This window comes from Rhinolophus sinicus, linkage group LG12 (genome assembly GCF_036562045.2).
Source record: "Rhinolophus sinicus isolate RSC01 linkage group LG12, ASM3656204v1, whole genome shotgun sequence".
Taxonomy (NCBI): Eukaryota; Metazoa; Chordata; class Mammalia; order Chiroptera; family Rhinolophidae; genus Rhinolophus; species Rhinolophus sinicus.
In genome coordinates, this window is record NC_133761.1 from 29502573 (window position 1) to 29516282 (window position 13710).

The 13710-nt window shown below is 41.3% G+C and overlaps 1 protein-coding gene across 7 annotated transcripts in view; it reads left to right on the plus strand.

The window, feature by feature from the left end:
* The window catches only part of NCALD (neurocalcin delta), a 416798-nt gene that overhangs the window by 353388 nt on the left and 49700 nt on the right, over positions 1 to 13710 (plus strand). For 2 of the 7 annotated variants that reach the window (XM_019754150.2, XM_074316355.1), the window contains exon 2: positions 3229 to 3389. The exons of the other annotated variants lie outside the window; for them this stretch is intronic. The gene's annotated coding sequence lies outside the window, so the exon portion shown is untranslated. The remainder of the gene's footprint in view (positions 1 to 3228; positions 3390 to 13710) is intronic. 7 annotated transcript variants of the gene reach the window in all.

Consider the following 13710-nt stretch of genomic DNA (forward strand, 5'->3'; position numbering starts at 1 on the left):
TTATTGGTTCAGAGTAGCATGCACTGTGAGGTCAGACTGCCTGGATTCAAATCCTGGTTCTATCACTTAAGCTCTGTGACCTTGGGCAAATTACTACTTCTCAAATGATCACTTTCCTAACTTGGAAAATAGAAGTAAAAACTGCAACCACCTCTTCATTTGTTGGGACATGAAATAATATGTGATATAAGACATCAGTGCCTCCTGGCCTTTCCAGAGTCACTGGACCACTGTTAAGTTCTCTTGATTAAAATGGGGATGGACTATTACACTCTCCTGAAAGATAACTAATGCTCACAAGGAAATACCAGGGTAGGTTTAAGGTAGGGAGCCATATGTTGACACAGAAGCAAGAGTGGACAAAGCCTCACAAGGGAGCCCCTTGGACTCAGAGTTGTGAGTAAAGCTCTGAGGCCCAGGGTCAGGATATATATCCCTGGACCAAAGGATGAGAACAGGTACCATGAAGCCAAATGGGGTTGTGACAAGACATGGCTCAAAGAGCACAGAGAGTTACCAAAATCAGAAGCTTATGAAGCCAAGTCCCAAGAAAATCCATGACCCAGAAACCAAGAAAGGTGCCCAAAGCTGAAGGAAGTGGTTTCTTTGTGCTCTGCCTCCTTTGGGAGTGGCTTAAGCATTGGGGGTCCCAGAAGTGAGTGTCATAGCAGGCATCCTGACAAGGGTGTGTGCTGTTAGAAAAATGTGCTTTCTAAATCAGAGCCCTCTGACTCTGCTCTGAAACTGTGGACCTATCAGCACTTCCACAGTGGGTGCCACGGAAGGCTGGTTCTATGGGATGTTCCATGGTAAACATATTTACTGGGTGAATGAAATTTAGCACTTTTCAGTGCTTTTTAATTTTCTTCTAAATGTCTAAGAGGAGGATATGGTAAGAAGTGTTTCTGAAACTAATGGTACCCTTTCTTCTTGGGAAGAATCCCCAACTCCTATGGCTCTTTTGCCATCTTAACTCCTGGAGCGTCTGCCTTAAAGCCCCTTCCTCACTTGTCAGGAGTGTGTAGAACTCTGCGGGCATGGCCTCATTCCCAGGTCCCTGTCACTGAGGCAGAGGCACAACATGAGGCTGTAAATTCTGTGATGGCAGGGCCATGGCTGTCTCGTTCTCCTCTCTGGCACATAGTTGGGACTCAAATAGTGCCTATTTGTGGAATGATTATTCAATGAATGAGTGAGTGAATGAAATAATCGAATTCATGCCAAACTCCAATTGCTTCCCTAGATAGCACCTTGGGTACTAAATACTCAACTGAGTATTGGGTGTTAAATATTCAACTGACCCATCCTTGTTGGGGCAAGTGTTTTCTAAGGTTATTTTGTATAGGACTAAGAATCAGGAGACGTGTTATGGGCTTGACTTGGTGCCTTTCTTTTTCACCAAAGTGACCTCATAGCAATCTTCTCCGTTTCACTTCAAAACAGCCATGGAAATAGTTGGCAAAAATGTAAACTCTCCAATAATATAGAATATAATCGTAATGATTTCCTTAGTAATTTGACCCATCTATTGACATTCTGCTAGGCCCACTAGTATCTAGTTTGAGCCTTTTGGAAAATCCAGGCATATGGCAGTAAAGGCCTCCAGGTATGTTTTATAACCACAGGCTGTGCAAGTTTAAATGGAGGAGAGAGAAGAAAGAATGGGCAATTTTCTGTGACTATTTCGTAGCGGGTAGTGTCACTTTAAGTCGTTTCCCAAATAGGTAAAATGTTTCATCTATGCTTCGTGCTACTGCATTCTTAGAATAATGCATTTTTGTGAGCGTTTCACCCACCCCACCTCACCCCTACCCTCAACTTTGGGATCTGGAAATACCGTGATGCTAGAGTGTCCCTGCTAAGGCTCAGTGGAGGGTCACAGACACAGTGTAAGCAAAGCTCTGCCTCATGTGGGAGCCAGAGCTCGTTACTGCCTGTGGGTTTCATCCATCTGCACCTACCCTACAGCACTTCACTTTGTATTTGTATTTTTTGGAGTGAGTGGGTAGAAGGAGAAACAAGCAACTTTGGTGAAAAGGAATTGGAAATTAGCTCAGAGCCACAGCTGCAATAACTAGGAAAGAGAGCTCATTTGTCTGAATTCGGTGCATTGTCAGTTACATTTAATTTGGGGGTTAAATTTAAACCTTATTATTACACGTGATACTATATAAAAATACAGTGACCATATTTTCTTAACTCTGAATCATGACACAATCTAAAGATTTTATCTATTTTTTAAACATTTAGGTGAGCAGTCTTCAACCAGCATAAGGATTAAATCACATTTAGTTTTAAATTAAACAATTCACTGTGTTGAAAATAAAATTATTTGAAATCATGGCTTTTGGGAAACCTGGACTATGGCTGACTCTGCCCTGTGCCCTGAGGGGTAAAAAGAGACTTGGAAGTTCCTGTCGTGTGCCAAGTGGGTGAAGAGTCCCGGTTGTCCCAGATGACAGCTGGCATACACAGACAAGTCATTGACTTTTTTTTTTTTTTTTTAATTTGATCAAATATATGGTGATGGAAGGAGAACTGACTCTGGGTGGTGAACACACAATGGGATTTATAGATGATGTAATACAGAATTGTACCCCTGAAATCTATGTAATTTTACTAACAATTGTCACCCCAATAAATTTTTAAAAAAAGTTAAGAAAATAAAAGTCATTCACTTTCATTTCACTTTTTCCTGGTAAAAAAAAAAAAAAATAGCAACTATTTGCCAGCCTACTTCTTTGCAGGAACGCAACAAGGAGTTCGCATAGGGAATCTGGCACTTTAAATCATTTGTTCTGTATAAATCGTTACTATCAGAGAGTGAGAAGGAACCTGTTTACAAGGAGACCTTAGGTAATGGGGAAAATCCAGAAAAGAAAAACAATTACAATACTTTTGGCTAATGGTCATAATGCCAGCTCTGGGTGAGATCTTTTTGTAAGGGAGTTAGTCTAGTACGCCAGGCACATTCGGCTGTTTGGAACTCTGATTGGAGAAATGAATAATGCAGGAGAACCAACTAATGTTCCTTTGGCTCTCCCAGAGCAGTCTAGCATTGGGTGATTGTAGTGTCCAGTTGGAGAGCACAGGGACACATAGCAGGGTTTTCCGAAAACCAAAGCTTTTTCTATTAAATGTATGGCCACAAAAGATGCATTTCTGGCATCTGTTGTTTCCTGGCTTATTCAAATAACAATGATGACGTTAGGAACCTTCCAACTACAGGACTGTTGATGCTCAATGACAAGAACAACCAAAGCCTCATCAGTCTGCTAATGATCTTCGCTCCTGTTGTTTGAATTCTATTCCTGGGCAGCTGGGTCTTCCCTCGGTGCTTGTCTGCTCTCCCTTCAGTCCACTGGCCAGCGTTATCCAGTCCTGTGAATGTAAGTGACTCAGGCTTGGTTAATTAGGTTATCTGCTTTTTTTTTTTTCTTTCCCTGGTACCTAATTTTGTTTGAGATTTCACAGTGCTTCTAAATTTATATAAGTAAACAAACAGGGACCCACTTTTTCCAAGGCATTTATTAGAATCAAAATTAGAAAGAGATTTTAACTTTTGTACAGTTGAGCTGATGAAAGTTGCTACTGTGATGGGTGTTAAAAATGTTCACAAGTGTCTGAGCAAAAACAGAGAATTTGCATTCGCCTCCAGTTATGCCTGCCTACTTTAGATTTGTAAAGCTGTGGGTCAGTGTGTGAAAGTGTGTCAGTTACATGATAACATGCCTACATTATTTTCCAAGGGAAAGGAAAGTGGCTCTTCTCTCTTAGGTTTTAGAAATGTCTAGAGTATACAGTATAATATTCACTTAAAAGCTCACAGGTATATTTTAAATCATTTTCTTTATGAAGATGGAGAAGCATTTCATTCAGAACATTGAAATGGGCTATTTGAAATACCAGGAAACATTAGTCTTAGGGATTTAAATATATTAGGTGTAGGACTTCAAGTTTAATATGGATAATGTTGTTATAAGATACTTAGGATATAGACATTGTATTCGTTTCCCATGGCTGCTGTAACAAATCACTACAAATTTAGTGCCTAAAACAACAAATTTATTCTCTTACAGTTCTAGAGGTCGGAAGCCTAAAATGGGTCAGTAGGGCAGACTTCCCTTCTGGAGATGCTGGGGAAGAATTTGTTTCTTTGCCTTTTCTAGTTTCCAGAGGTTGCCCACATCTGCTTTTGTTGTCACATCTGCTTTTGTTGTCACATCTCTGACTCTAGCGCTCCTGCCTCCTGTTTATAAGGACCTTGGAGTGGCATTGGGTCCACCTGGATAATCCAGGAGAACCTTCCTCTCTCAAGATTCTTAATTATAGGAGGTCCGACAATTAAGTTCTCAGGCTTGTTGTCACAATGTTGCTAACCTTTTTTGATATCAGAGGGATTATTCATTATGAATTTGTACCAACTGGACAAACAGTTAACCAAGTTTACTATTTGGAGGTGCTGAAGAGGCTGCATGAAAAAGTTAGACAGCCTGAACTTTTCACCAACAATTCATGGCTCATGCATCACTACAATGCACTAGCTCACACAGCACTGTCTGTGAGGGAATTTTTAGCCAGTGAACAACTGAATTAGAACACCCTCCCTACTCACCTGATCTGACCCCCAATGACTTCTTTCTTTACCCGAAGATAAAGGAAATATTGAAAGAAAGACATTTTGATGACATTCAGGACATCAGGGTTAATAGGATGACAGCTCTGATGGCCATTCAGAAAAAGAGTTCCAAACTTGCTTTGAAGGGTGGACTAGGCTCTGGTGTTGTGCATAGCTTCCCAAGGGGAGTCCTTCGAAGGTGACTGGAGTGATACTCAGCAATGAGGTATGTAGCACTTTTTCTAGGATGAGTTTCTGAACTTAATTGTCTGACCTTTGTATCTGCAAAATTTCATTGGCCATATAAGGTAACATAGTCGCAACTTTTAGGGATTAGGACGTAGATATCTTTGCAGGCCATTATTCTGCCTACGGCAGGTAACTTAATTTACCCTTTCGAATCAGTTTTCTCACTGGTCTTCCCACAAAGCTAAAGGAGTTGGTTACAGCTCCGATCCGCAGGTGTGGATTGTGAACTTCAATGTGCCATCCTGCAGAAAGCCCCCCTGTGAGAGGAAGGTCTGCTGGTGCTTCAGAATCTGCGCTGTCCAAGAGAAAGTTCTAACAGGCGCCGAACTGATGTTTTTTCCTTTTCCACCAAAGTCTTGCAAGTGTAACATGTGGCTCCCTACACAGAATCAAATGCTGTTGTGTTGGGATTCATAAGTTCCAGGGCTCAGAATAAAGCAGTTCAAATATCCAATCTGTCCCTTACTAAGTGTGTAATGTTGCACAAGTTCCTTATTTTAATTAAAACCTTAATTTCTGTATCTGAAAAACAGAGATAATGTCCAGAATTGCTGCGAGATTACAAAAATGAAATATGCCAAGTGCTTGGCCCATATTGGAATTCAGTTGTTGCCCAGTGAGTGGTGGTTGTGTTATAGCCTTACACCATTGCTCTGGGCTACTGAATGTACCGGAGGTAAAGAATGGTCACAGCAAGGCAGGGAGCAGAGAGAGCTGCGAGTCGAGCCAAAGACCAAAGCCATCTCTGTCTTAATGAATGAGGCAGGCCACCAGCGTCCTGCAAAGGAAATGGAATTCTGCGCTTACATTGAACTTGTGGCATTTGCAGAAGCTCTGAGAAGTTAGTAGTAAGACCCAGAATGGGAAGGCAAACCCCCAACATTGGATGGTATGGATGGTGACCTTCTTAATATCATAGTAGAGGATTCCTGATCATATCAGCCCATGGCAATTCCCTTAGCCATGCTGGTTAGGACTGACACCAGATTCTTTGTCACTAGTACAGCTGTATAAATCATCATTTGCTTGCTGACTTACTCTTAAGTCATGGATAATACCGTCTTATCCCAGAGTGTGGCTTCAGCTTTATTTGCAATAATCCACTTTATTGTCATTCTAAATCCTGATTTTAAAAACCTTCTCCAGATTTTATACATATGGTTTTGGACCAAGTGTGTTCTACCTACAAAAAGCACTAGTGTTTATTGAATATTTACTCTATGCCAGTCATTGCCTGTGCAACTGCCTTACAATACATTTTATTGTTTATTCCTTGCAATAATTCTATTATAATTCTAATTGAGTTTACAAATGACAAAACTGAGACTTCTAAAGTCTGAGTAACTTGTCAAACCTACAGAACTTGTAAGCAGTGGAACGAGGAGTCCACTCTAGATCTTTCTGTCTCCAAGCCCCAGAATCTGGCACTTAAAGGGAGGGAAACCAAGAGATAATAAAATAATACCAGGAACAACAATTACTTCTAAAATGGAAAAAAAGTCCATCAATGGAAAAAAGTGAACTGCAGAATTACATGTAGGTACTGATTAGAGTCTTGTAAACTAAACAGGAATATATCTATAGTATACTTTATGTGTTACATATAGTAATACATATATATTTTAAAGTTTTTTGGAAACTGATGGAAGTTATGGTCTGTTTTCCTTTAAAATGCATATGCACATATGCACACAAAATTTCACACACAACTTCAAGAAGTTCAGGATATCTAATATATATGTATTACATGTAAAGAAAAATCTGGAAGAATCTATAGCACATGGTTAATTATGCACTTTGAGGGATGGGATTGTAAGATCTTTTTCACATTATCCTTTATGTTAGTCCATGTTGGTTGAATCTGTTTTCAATGAGCATAAATTATTTCTATAATCAAGAAAAAAATTTAAGATTATAAATGAAGCCCACTTGTTTCCAATTTACAGTGGAATTTACTGCTTTTTTTTATTTTCTTGATGACTGGGCTTCTAGTGTTTTCTTGTGTCATAACCCAGAGATGATGGATAGACCTCTGAAAAAATTTGAAGAACGCCTTTGTGAATGCACCAAATATGGGCTATTCTGTCCCAAAAGAAACTTTCCCTAAAAGTTAGGAATAACTGGAAATAAGGAGATGTATTGAGGGCGGGGAACATTTTCTGAAAGGATTGTCAATGTTCTGCACTGTGAAGGAGGTGTATGCATGAGACTTTCAGTGGAGTTCTTCATGTGAGAATTAAAGGGGCTTTATGACTAGTAATGTGTGCTCTGTGAGAACTGAATGGTAGATACACTGCAGAGGAAGGGAGCACAGCTCTGGATGTTAAGCAACTTATCCTTGGGCTGTCATTTAAAATGACCTCTTAATCCTCATGCCCAGTCAGTGGGGCACTAATTGAAATGGCTGTTTTCAGGCTGTTCTTAACTGAGGGAGTTTCCTTAAGCTCTTCATCTTCTCTCTCATGCTGTCCCTTGAGTTGAGGTGTCAGGGTGATCATCTTACACACTAATGTTGGGTTTGGAAGACACTTTCTCTCCTCATTCCCACCCCTCCCCCACAACTACATCTCATCTCTCTTCAGTACAGGGACTTTCCATACAGCTTTATCATCAAATAAACAAAAGATTCCAGGAGCAACTTACTTTTCACTAAGAAAAAAAAAAAAATCATGCATTTTTAAAAAGAAATCTGTAATATTGCAACCCGATTTAATCTTGTTATATTGTATTTTTGTACATATTGGGGTTTGACAATAGCTGAAGACCCCAGGAGCTCTCATTGCCAAGAACAGCAGTGAGCCTCTTCCCACAGCAGCCCATCTCCAGAACAGCGCCCCCCTTAGTTTAATGTAGCAACTGCAGGAGCAGCAAATTTGAAGCTCCTCGGAGCCACACCAGTGGTCTAGGCAAGGGCAGGACTTCTCTCCACTGCCCTGCCCAATCCGAAAATAGAATTTGCACACTACTGTTCGTTCTGCTTGGATGTGAGGTAAGTGCCATTTGCATGGAGAGCTGTGCATAGAAGTACGTGTAAGGACGTCATATTACACACCTCCTTCCTAAACGTTGAGACCAGAGAAAGATACACATCTCTTTGCACACTGCTCTGCGTGATTAGGAGCTTCCTACACGCCATGAGCAGAATCCTGATGTTAACATCTGCCCGGTGCTGTTGCAGTTCTGACCTCCCTGCAGGAGGCAGGCTCTGTGAGTAGCCGGCTCTCTCATTGAGGCAATGAATATCCTGTCGTCGTCGTTAAGAGTCCCTGCTTTCAAGTTAGAACAACCTGGGTTTCAATCCTGGCACAGCCATGCACTAACTGCTGTTTTGTAAAGTTTCTCACTTTCTCTTAATATCTGTTCCCTTGTATGAAAGGTAGAGGTATTAATATCTACATTGCAAAGCCATTCAGAGGAAAAAGTGGGGTGTCCCATGTAAAGCACCGAGCTCCATAAATGGGAGCTGATGATATTATTAACATACTGTTAGCTTTCCCAGTTTTAAAAAAAAAAAATCCTTCTTTTGACCCACCTTCCCCTGCCAACTACTGTCCTGTCCTCTTGCACCCCTTTTAAAAAAGTTCTTCCAAAGATGGCCCATACTCACTATTTCCAACTTCCCTCATCACATTTACTCCTAAGCCCACTCCAACAGGCTTTGGCCTCACCTTTCCAATGCTACCATATTTGTCAAGGTTACTGGTGGCCACTGGTTTGCTAAATGCAATGACATTTATCAATGGCAGCAACCAATCAGCAGCACTTGATCGAAGAGATTACTCCTTCCTCCTCCATATGGTTTCCCCTGGGCTTCTGGACAACACATTTCCTTGGCAAGCTCTTGTCTCCATGGCTGCTCCTTCTCAGGCTCTGTGACTGAAGCCCTTTATCTTTAGACATTGCAGAGACCCAGGACTCGGTGACTGTTCCTCTTTTCTACCAATATTTATTTGCACAATGATCCCACCCAGTCTTCTGTATTTAAATACCATCTTTTGTGGCGCAGTGGAAGCATGCTGGGCCCATAAACAACATCTTTTCCAATGATTCCCAAATACATATTACCAGCCTAAAACTCAGTCCCAAATTCCAGACTCATAGCCAACTGCCTACTGGACTCACCACTTGAATATCTAATAGGCATCTCAACCACCCTGCATTTGTCAGGGTTCTCCAGAGAAACAGAACAAATAGAAAAAAAAAAAAATGAAAAAAAAAAAAATATATATATATTAAAGATCATGGACACAGCAAGTCCCAAGATCTGCAGGGTGAATCAGCAAACTGGAGACCCAGGAGAGCTGATGGTTTACTTCTTGTGTGAAGGCCAGCAGACTCAAAAACTCAAAACCCAGGAGGAGTTGATGTTTCAGTTTGAGTCTGAAGGCAGGAAAGAAGCCATTGTTCCAGTTTGAAGGCAGTCAATCAGGAAGAATTCTCTTTTACTCAGGGGCGAGTCAGCCTTTTTGTTTTATTCAGGCCTTCAACTGATTATGTGAAGCCCACACACACCAGGTAGCCCAGGTAAAGCAATCTGCTACCTATTCATGTGCTAATTTCATCCAAAAACACAGACACACTCAGAGTAATGTTTGACCAAATACCTGGGCACCCTGTGGCCCAGTCAAATTGACACATACATTTAACCATTAGACACAGCATGTCCAGAAATTGGAGTCCTGATCTTTTGGACAAAAGTTACTCTGCCCACACCTTCCCCTGTCATTGGCTGGCAACTGCATCCTTCCAGGTTGGCTCAAGCCAACAACCTGGGAGTCATCCTTGACTCGTCTCTTCCTCTCATATCTCACATACAACCTGTCGGAAAATCTTGTTTACTGTACCTTCAAAACATATCCAGAATTCAACCATAGCTTGCCACTTCCATTGCTACTGCCCTAACTTGAGCTACAATCGTTGCTCATGGAGACCTACATGGATGGCTGTCACCCGTACTCCTGCTCGCCTTTGCTCTAATTTTATCCATAAGTACTTCTCGCCTTTTATATACCACATAATTGCCTTACTTATTCTGATTGTCATCTTTCTGTCTGCCTCAGGTAGAATGACTGGAACAGTGCCTGATATGTAGTATGCATGCAAAAAATGTTGGTCGGATGAATCGCCATTGTAGAGATGAGAAAACTGAAGCTTAAAACAATTAAGCACTTTGCCAAGGTGACACAGCTAGTAAGAGTAAAGCTGTTCTAAAGCAGTACTTAGCAAAGTCACAGGCAAGAAGCGCTGATGTTAGGTATATTTCTGCAGTACTAGGCATCTATTTTCCATTTTTTATTAAAAGTAGACCTTATCCAGGTAGCAGTGTCTGTAGACCCATGCTAATTTACATAGTTGTGCCTGACCATGGGAAAAGGTTTATTCTCTTATTCTTATCTCTGTGCCTTTCAGGCATCTGATAAAATCCCCTTGTTTTGAAATATATTCATCTTTCAGAAATGAATGGATTAATATTGTGGTCCCCTTGCCTTTTTTAAGCTCTTTAGAAGCCAAGCCAGACGTCACTTTGGAGCTTTCCTTTAAAAAGTTAATCCTTTTATCTTCTTATAATACTTACAATGTTATTAAATTATTTTACAGGAGGAAAATGGGATTTTTATTAACTATATCTTTGTATCATTATCCACAAATAAGGGATGAGCACTTACTCTATGTGGGCTTCATGATGGGGTTGTGGTGATAAAGAGCCTTCTGGAAACTCCTGGTCTAATAGGGAAATGTGTATATATTAGTTGAGACATTAATTCAGCTGCTTTAACAGAGACTAAATAATAGTGGCTTAAACAAAATAGAATGGTTCTCTCTCTCTCTCTCTCTTCCCCCATCCCCCATCTCCCAGCTGATAAGCATTCAAGGGAGAGAATTGTCCCCCAAGGTCCTCTGGAGCCCACCTCCTTCCATGATGTTACTTCACCATCCTCTACTGTGTTGTTCTCATGAAGGTAGGATTTGGCTCACACTCCCACATGTACATTCTGGGCCATGGAAGGAAGGAGGAGGAAAAGTGAACAAGTGGCTGCTTTTATAGGATATGACCCAAAAGTTGCACATCTCACCTCTACTCATACCCCATTGCACAGAACTTAGTCACATGACTGTACTTAAGACAAGCCAAGAAATGTAGTCTATAGGGTAGCCAAATGTCCAGCTTAGGGAGTTCTTTTACTAAAAGGAAGGAGAGCTCTGACTATCGGGAGACAAATAAAAGTCCCTGCTCAGCCGTATCTGTAACTATTTCTGTTGCTCCAACTAAATAATAAGATCTTAAAGGACAGAGCTGCATCTTACCTTCTCAACACCTCGCACATTGTGAGTGGCCGATAAATATTTGTTGGTTGGGCGATTTGGTTAGTGAACTTTCATCCCAGAGATTTTTGTGGTGAGTTTTTATTATAATGCCCAAAACAAACACTACTCAATCCCAGGGTAAATACTTTAGGAAAATAAATGTCAAAGGGCAACATGGTCACAGGTTCTCCATACATCCCTTTGTGCTAAGCCAGAGAGGCCACCTACAAGTATAGTAAAGCAGATGCAAAAGATAGACATGAACTAAATGGTTCGTGTTCCAGCTGATCAGCAGCTTCATTAGTGCATCCAGAGATTAAGTTACTGCTCCAGCAAATTTGCGGACCTCATTTTGGGAGCTAAAAGCCAGAGGTAAGTGTGGTTTCATGGCATACTACATTCTTTTCTTAATTTATCATGCTTCGTGGGAACCAGGCTCCCAGGCTTACCCTCCCCCAGGTAGCAGCTAGGCTGGCAGAATTGTTCTTTCTAGTCCATAAGGAAATGAAAATGGATCCTGCCGGAGAAAGTAAATAGAGCAGCAGTAAAGCGTCCCTTCCCTGCGTCTGAACATCTGTTCAAACTTTTCGCAGCTCCCACGAGGAAAGGGACAGAAAAAAGGGCTTCGATCTCTAAAAAAAAAAAAAACCTCATCCACTTGCACTCTGCTCACTGGGAATTTATGATCATTGGACCTGAAGTGGCTCTGGGTTTATCTCTAAAATGCCTTTGAAGGAAGGCCAAGTTGGGTCAATAAATATGGTAAACAAGCGTATAAGGGGTGATGTTTATTATATTTATGAGAGCAAACTTTTGCAGAAGTTAATAAACTTATTGAATTTAAATGACTGCTGCTTATGCCAAATGAGATATGGATTCAATAGCAAAGGGCACAACTACACCTCAGTTTGAAACAGGGTTAAGATAAAGTTGAGTGACTCTATGGACTTGAAAGAAACAGCTTATGCTGTATGGTTTTGGAATTTCACTAATGCACACTGGCCTTTCTTCATATATCTGAATTAGCAAGGAGTTTGCCGCTTCTGGTTCAGACAGCCAGACACGCTCCTGGAACTTCCAGATGTCAGTTTGCATTTGCTTTCGGATGAATGGAGGTCCCTTTTGCCTCATGTTGTCATCTGTCCTTCCCAGAATATGAGGCGGTGTGGCCTTTAGCCAATCCTTTCCTTTCAGTGTGCAGCCGAGGGTCTGGCTGCTCAGCTGGCTCCTGTTTCCCACTGCTTCAGAGCCCACTGGCCTGGAGGTAAAGCTGCAATGATAAGCGTTGTAAAAATAAAGTCCGTTGCTAGTCAGGCCAGCCAAGTGGTGTGGGAGGAGTGGAAAATCCAGGCTCTATTTTCTTGGCATGATAAATTGTCAGTATCTGAGGTGTTCCACTGGGAGAGATGGGATGAGATGTTCTCTAACCAGGCCTAATCTGTGTATTATCAGTCAGTAACTCTTAGAGGTCATGTCAGAACCAGGCTAATGGGACAGGAGCCATAACCTTATGTCAACTTGTTTACTGGCCACCATATTGACTTGACTAACCTCTTGGGGTCTGGTACGGCCTTGGAAATTTATTATCAGAATGCAGGACTGGTTGCTGTTTATTGAATTACCAAGGGAGAGTTAAGTAGTGGACACTGTTTAATCAGCAACCAGGCCAGCCTCTCTTCCAATATGCCCTATTGATGATATACTCTGAGCATCAGATATAGCTGCCCACGTCAAGTTTTGGGGGTAGCTGTACATTTTCACATTTTTATTCACATGAGGGAAGGAAATAATAGTGACTATAGCTCCTGAAAACTCAGTCTGATAACCTGAAACTTTGATGGCTTTCTTAAGGGAAAATGTCTAGCTTTATGGCTCCCTGCTCCTTGCTCTCCAGAACTCTTTTATCTATGGCTGAATTGAAATAAGAGTAGAGAAGAAAACTTTGCTCTCCTGGCCCTGAGAGTAGGCAGGTCCCTAAGATATTCTCAAGACATACCTGGAATTCAGATGAGAGCTCCTTCCATGGCGGGAGTTGGGGGGTTGGGGGCGGGAGAGCATGCTTTCTTCATTTTGCTGCTTACAATTTCCCCTATGTACCAGGGAATTAAAGGCAAGTTTCTCTCTCTCCCATCCCCTCCTTCCTCCTCCCTTCTTCCCCCCTCCTCTCTCCCTCTGTGTCCTTGTCTTTAAAGACACTGAGAACCTTTTTGGCATGTTGCCTAGGCTTAGGAGAGACAATCTTTGTAAAAATTTCTTCTAGCCATTGGCATGGAAGCACCATATAAATCAGCAAGACACTTTGTTGTAAAACTTTCTCATTATCAACATTCACTACTGTTTCATTTTATGAATGCTTCTTTGTCTTCCAAAAAGCATTTCGGATTAAGCAATGCTGTTATTGAAAATGTGGGAGGTTCTTGCTTGTGTGCTTGGCTGGTTGGATTACAGATGACTGCCATGAGTATCACAATGCCAGGTTCCTACAGGTGAGTTAAAAATATTAATTTATGAAGTAGATCAGAGATGGAAGTGGAGAA